This window comes from Triticum urartu, chromosome 7, assembly GCF_003073215.2.
Source record: "Triticum urartu cultivar G1812 chromosome 7, Tu2.1, whole genome shotgun sequence".
NCBI classification, from domain to species: Eukaryota; Viridiplantae; Streptophyta; class Magnoliopsida; order Poales; family Poaceae; genus Triticum; species Triticum urartu.
The window spans coordinates 25,667,143-25,674,522 of NC_053028.1; positions in this window are offsets into that span (position 1 = coordinate 25,667,143).

Here is a 7,380-nt window from a genome sequence, read left to right on the forward strand (position 1 = left end):
TTTGAGACAAACCGACTCAGTTTGCTAACAGCAAAAGAGATGTCAGGTCTTGTAGCACTTGCTAAGTACATAAGCGAGCCAATAATCTGAGAATATTTCAATTGATCTCTAGCAATTCTTCGATTCTTTCGAAGTAACACACTCGCATCATATGGTGTTGGAGAGGGCTTGCAGTCACTATAGCCAAAGCGACTCAAGATTCTTTCCACATAGTGAGATTGAAGCAATGTAATCCCACCATCATCGTCTCTCAACAACTTGATGTTCAGAATGACATCAGCCACTCCTAAATCCTTCATCTTAAAACAACGAGATAGGAAAACCTTGACCTCCTTAATAACATTCAGATTTGTTCCAAAAATCAGTATGTCATCAACATACAAGCACAGGATAACTCCCTCGCCCCCACCATGGCGATAGTACACACATTTGTCAGCTTCGTTCACAACAAAGCCTGCAGCTGTTAAAATTCTTTCAAACTTCTCATGCCACTGTTTGGGTGCTTGCTTAAGTCCGTACAAAGACTTCAGCAACTTGCACACTTTCCCTTCCTGACCATCTAGTACAAACCCATCTGGTTGTTCCATATAAATTTCCTCGTCCAACTCTCCATTTAGGAAAGCAATCTTAACATCCATTTGATGAACGAGAAGACCATGCGAGGCAGCTAGTGAAAGTAGAACTCGAATAGTGGTCAGTCGAGCCACAGGTGAGTAAGTATCAAAGAAGTATTCACCTTCCTTTTGGGTATAACCTTTAGCCACGAGCCGAGCCTTGTACTTTTCAATAGTACCATCAGGCCTAAGCTTCTTCTTGAATACCCATTTGCATCCTATAGGTTTGCACCCATAAGGATGATCAGTTATCTCCCAGGTTTCATTCGCCAAGATGGAATCCATCTTGCTACGAACCGCTTCCTTCCAGTATTCAGCATCTTCAGATGCATAGGCCTCTAAAATAGAACTGGGAGTGTCATCTATGAGATACACAAGAAAATTATCACCAAAGGACTTTGCAGTCCTCTGTCTCTTTCTCATAGTAGGAACCTCATTGTTCTCCTCCACAGGACTTTCAAAGTGTTCCATCAAAATGGCAGGTTCGGTAATTGTAACTGGTTCCTGATTCGATGAACTAGGCATCTCCTGATTAGATGAGGTAGCCATATCCTTCATGGGAAAGATATCTTCAAAGAAATTCGCATCATTCGACTCCATGATCGTACCGACATGTATGTCAGGCAGTGGCGGAGCCAGGAATTTGCTGCTGGGTATTCTTTTAAAAAAATTTATGCCAAAGCAACACAATAGAACAATAAATGTACAACAAGATGATAATATTAATGCCTCAATGACCATACATCGATAATAGTAGCAAAATATCATTGTGGCAATATCTCTAACAATTAAGAAAAATTACAAATAGCAAAGGAAATTACAATATAACTTTACGATCCCCTTTCTGGAAGAGATTGATGACATCCTCATCTTTCACTTGCCCGAAGAATTCTCTCTCAACGAATGTAACCAAGCAATTGTTCAAATATTCATCACCCATTTTGTTTCTTAGTGAATTCTTCACGTATTTCATCGAGGAAAATACCCTCTCAACGCTAGCAGTGGCTACCGGAAGAATGAGAACCAACTTAAGAAGCTTGTAAACAATATAATATTGTTCATTCTTTCTTGTCTCAACCATCAAAATTGAAAGCTCACATAGACTCTTCAACTTGCTAAACCTTTTATCCTTACGCACATGAGAAATGAACATGCTTAATTGCCATGGAAGTCTTGACAATTCATCATTTGTGAAATCCTTAGCATAAAACTTTCTAGCAAGCCTAACCAACTTCTCTTTATCATAAGCAGCAAATGAATCACGTGGACTGAATGCTGCCATGCAAGTAAGTAGTTCAGTGTTTACCTCATCAAATCTTGCATTCAGCTCTTGAAGTTGCCTATCAATGACACCCACAAACATTTCAACCTTGAAACGTTGGTAATTCTTTGCGCCATTGAAGAACCCTCTTCTTGGTCTCCCAGCAGGATAGTAAGGAGCCTCCATGTCAACAACTTTGATCTTGTGCTTTACACAAAAAGAAGTGACATTCTCAAGAAAATCATTCCACCCTTCATCTTCTCGCAAGCATTGCAAGTGAAGCTTTGTGAGATCAACAATCTCCATAGCATTAACAATATCTTGATCTTTTTTTTGCAAAGCTCTACTCAAGTCATCGGTATATTCAAATATTTCTTGCATCAAGTGTGCCATGGAAACAAATTCAAATGTCTGAAATGATGTCAACATAGTCATTGCTGCTACTGCCTCTGTGCCATTATACTCTTTTGCAATCCTTATGAGACCACGCCTTATTGCCGGATACATAGAGATAACATGGTTGACAGCCTTGTAGTGAGAGCCCCAACGAGTATCACATGGCCTTCCAATACCCATTTCTTGATTCAAACCCGTCCCGGTTTCTACTTCTTCCAACTCTAATGCAGCAATAAGTTCCTCAGCTTGAGCTATTCGAAGCATTCTCATCTTTTTACAAGAATAGCCTAGAACATTTAGCAAACATGCCAGCTGTTGAAAGAACCAATTACAATCACCACTCTCCTTTGCAACAGCAACAAGAGTTAATTGTAGTTGATGGGCAAAGCAATGGACATAATAGGCATAAGGAGACTCATCCATAATTAGTTTCTTCATGCCATTAGCATTACCTTTCATATTACTAGCCCCATCATATCCTTGCCCACGGACCATTGCAAAGCTCAAATTGTATGCCATAAGCATGTCCTCAATTGCAGCTTTAAGTGTTAAAGAGGAAGTGTCTTCAACATGGGCAAGACCAAGAAATCTCACAACTGTCCTTCCTTTCTTATCCACATAACGCAAGCAAAAAGCTAGTTGTTCATTCTGGTACATATCACTAGACTCATCTGCAAGTACTGCAAAATGTCCACCATCAAGATCTTCAATGACTAGTTTAGTAGTCAGCTGGGCACAATATTTGATCAACTCTTGTTGTATATCATGGCAAGTCATCTTACAATTTTGTGGAGCATTCTTTAGAACCACCCTATCAACCTCTTCAAAGTTTCCTGCTAGCCAATTTAAAAGCTCAAGGAAATTTCCTTTATTTAGTGAGTCATCACTTTCATCATGTCCTCTAAATGCCAAACCTTGGTGCAATAGGAATCTTAAACACTTGAGTGTCCATGTCACACGGAGCTTATATAGAACCTTGTACTGTGTGGTGTTTGAAGCAATGGACTCCCTAATTGATGTTGTAGGTGTAGTGAACATATCATACTTTTCTTGAGCTTCAGCGTGAGCACTACTAACAGCACCAATATGCCTCTTCAATCTAGCTTTCAAGTTCCAATTATTAAACCCACCGTTCACGAATGCATCTCCTCCGGGACTTTTTGTTTTATCCTTGAACAAGTAGCAAACAAAGCAGAAAGCAGCCTCTTCTTGCACACTATACTCAAGCCACTTATAATCCTTAAACCAAGTAGGGCAAAAGCGACGGGGATGTCCACTAAAATCTCTGATCTCAAACTTATGATCCTTTGGTTGACAAGCACCCAAGTCAATGTATCTCCTTCTAACTCTATCTTGGTCATTGGCATGATATGAAGATATGGGAACTCGCTTGCCGGGATCACGTTCCAGAGCTGCCAAATCTGCTTCAAATTGGGGCATTGATTCATCATCTTCATCGACCGCTTCATCATCTTCTACAATTGGAGTTGTCTCCCTCTCCGGTTGTGGAGCTTCGTCATGTCTTTGCACTAGTGCTAGCTGCAGATTGCTCTCGACCTCAACGGAAAGAGAAGTTGGTGTTGATGTAGGAGTTATTTTCCTTGTCTTTGAAGATTTGTCCCACATTTCAAATATGGTAACACCCTTCTTCTTCATCTGCATGACAATCACATAAAAAAAATAGAAATCAGTGACAGGGACAATGTGGCATGGCCTAATGTACATGGGACAAACACTTCAATTTTCATAGTAAACAAGAAACGAATCACATAGTAAAGGAAGTTATTGCAATTTCAGTTTACTATATTTAAATTTACAAGCACTCACTGAATAAACTACAGATTTGTTAGAAACAGAGGGAAAGAAACAGAGGAAGTGAGGAACCGAGGCTGGACCTGCTGCCTGCTGCTACTGGACGACGCTGTCGCCGGACCTGCTGCCTGCTGCTGCTGGACGGAGGGCAATGCCGGCAGCCGCTGCGCTGGGGAAGCCGGAGGCGGACTGGCGGCCTGCCGTTCTGGCGCTTGGCGGAGCCACGGAGGAGAGGGCCGGACGGAGGAGAGGGGAGCTGGGGAGGGGAGGGAGATGGCCGGAGTGGAGGGGAGGAACTGAGGGAGAGGCAAGAGGAGAAGGCCGGCCGCCGGACCAGAATCGCTCGCTGCCGCCGCCGGAGCCTCAGCTAGCGCTAGGTTAGGGGAAGGGGAAAGGGGATTCGATTTCGGTATGCTACTCACACGTGAGACCAGACACCCGGTCGCTCATGTCTGGCGCCCCGCGTCATTGCGTTGCTGTGTTTGGGCTGGGCATTGGGCCATTGGCTGGGCCAAGTAAGTCTACATCGTATATTGATATATGTAGTAAAAAAATTTTGCACAAAATTCTTTGGTATTCCAGGGAATACCCAGGAATACCCCCAGCTCCGCCATTGATGTCAGGTACCTCAGATTTTACAACCAAGAATCTATAGCCAATACTATGAAAAGCATATCCCAGAAAAACACAATCCACAGTCTTTGGTCCAAGCTTCCGCTTCTTTGGAATTGGAACATTGACTTTCGCCAAACAACCCCATGTTCGTAGATAAGAGAGTTTTAACCTTTTCTTCTCCCATTCCTCGAATGGAGTTATCTCTTTGTTCTTTGTGGGAACTCGGTTTAGGACATGACACGCAGTCAATATCGCCTCCCCCCACCATGCCTTGGAGAGACCCGAAGTGTCTAACATGGCGTTAACCAAATCTGTTAGAGTACGGTTCTTTCTTTCGGCCACCCCATTTGACTGAGGTGAATAGAGAGGCGTCCTCTCATGGATTATACCATGTTCCGCACAAAAAGCATCAAATTCATTGGAAAAATACTCTCCACCACGGTCGGACCTAAGCCTCTTGATTTTTCGATCAAGTTGGTTTTCCACTTAAGCTTTATAGATCTTGAAAAAGTTCAAAGCCTCATCCTTAGATTTCAGAAGATACACACGGCAGTATCTAGTGGAGTCATCAATTAACGTCATGAAATATTTCTTTCCACCTTTTGTCAAAACATCATTCATTTCACATAGATCTGAATGTATGAGCTCTAGTGGTGCAAGATTTCTCGTTTCCGCAGTCGTGTGAGACTTACGAGGTTGCTTAGCTTGCATACACACTTGACACTTAGATCCCTTGACAGTGGTGAAACTAGGGATTAAGTTCAACTTCGCTAGTCGCGACATGCAACCAAAGTTAATATGACAAAGACGTGAATGCCACACATTTGATTCACTATTGTTGCAAATATGATTAACAACTTTATTGCAAACGTCTGATAAGGATAAACGAAACAGGCCTCCTGACTCATAGCCTTTACCAAGAAAGGTTCCATACTTGGATATTACAAATTTATTCGACTCAAAGACAAGCTTGTAGCCATCTCTACACAGAAGAGATCCGCTAATAAGATTTTTATTGATGGAGGGGACATAATGCACCTTCTTCAGCCGCACGATCTTCCCCGAAGTAAACTTCAGATAGACCGTGCCAAAACCACGAACAGAAGCACTTGAACCGTTGCCCATCAGCACGGTTGAAGTCCCTGCGGTCTGATAAGACGAAAACATGGAAATATCACCGCATACATGCACATTAGCACCCGCGTCAATCAACCAGTCAGGAGAATGACATACTGAAAGAATAGTGGGAAATATACCATACCCAGCATCCTTCATGTCAGTGTCTCCAATGACAACATTAGCGGTCTTGCCGCCTTTCCCAGGATGACGCTTGTCATAGAGATTAGGGCAACTAGGAGCCCAATGATCAGGATCCCCGCACACATGACAAGCACCTTTCTTCTTGCCATTCTTCTTCTTGAAGTTTGTGTGTTGCACAGCCTTGTTTTTCCCATCAAACTTTGCTTTACCATCAAACTTGCCCTTGTTCTTGAACTTGTGGGGCTGAAAGTTCTGTTTCTGTACCACATTGGCACTAGATCCTCCCTCAATACCTCGAGCACGTGTGTCCTTTGCTCTCGCCTTTTCTTCCACATCAAGAGTGCCAATGAGATCCAGAACGGAAAACTCCTGCCTCTTATGCTTCAGTAAGGTAGCAAAGTTCCTCCACGAAGGAGGAAGCTTAGTGATGATACCTCCGGCAACAAACTTGTCCAGTAGCACACAACTGAAGTGCTCAAATTCTCTAGCAAATGACTGTATCTCATGAGCTTGCTCAACCACGAAGCGCTCTTCAGTCATCCTGTAATCATAGAATTGCTCCATGATGTACAGCTCAGTGCTAGCATCCGAGACCCCAAACTTGGCCTCGAGTGCATCCCACATATCTTTTCCATTATCAATTGACGCATAAGCATCAACTATGTTCTCACCAAGAATACTCAAGAGAGCAGCCTTAAACAGAGTATCCATTTTCTGAAAGGCTTGTGCCTGTTGAGCATCAAGCTCCCCTTCAGGTTTGCCAAGAGTGGCGTCATAGCAACTCATGGTTTGAAACCATAAGACTGCTCTCACGCGCCACCTCTTATAGTGGATACCCTCAAATATAGGAGGTCTCATGGAAGCAGCAAAACCACTTGGTGTAAATTGCCTATAATAAGGTTTTTGGATTGTTGGAAATATGAGCAATTTACCAAATGATTTTATTAACAGAAATAATAGATAAAACACGACTAATATAATAGAGATAAAACAAGTCATGCTTTCTGACAGAGAGAAGGTAAATAGCTTCTGCATATATGAACCGTAGCCTAGCATATCTATAGCAGATAGTAGAACTAGTTGCATATATGAAGTAGAACCTAACATATCTAGAGCAAGTACTAGTACGAGAAACTGTGGCAGGACATCTAACAGAAAGAAGAACACGTACGGGACAGCAGCAGCAGTAGCACTGGACTTGGGGTCGGTGTCCTCGCCGGCCATGTCGTCGAGGAGGTTGTCGACGTCGGGGAAGAAGTGGTCGTCGGGGAAGTAGTCATCGGAGTCCGGGGCGTCCGTCACGAAGGAGTCAGTCAGTAGTCGTGCAGAGCGCTCCCCAAAAACCTTATCACCCTTCTCCCGTACATGACTCAAAGAGGTGCGATTTCGGAGGCCTACTATCCCGACGTGCGGTGCACGCCG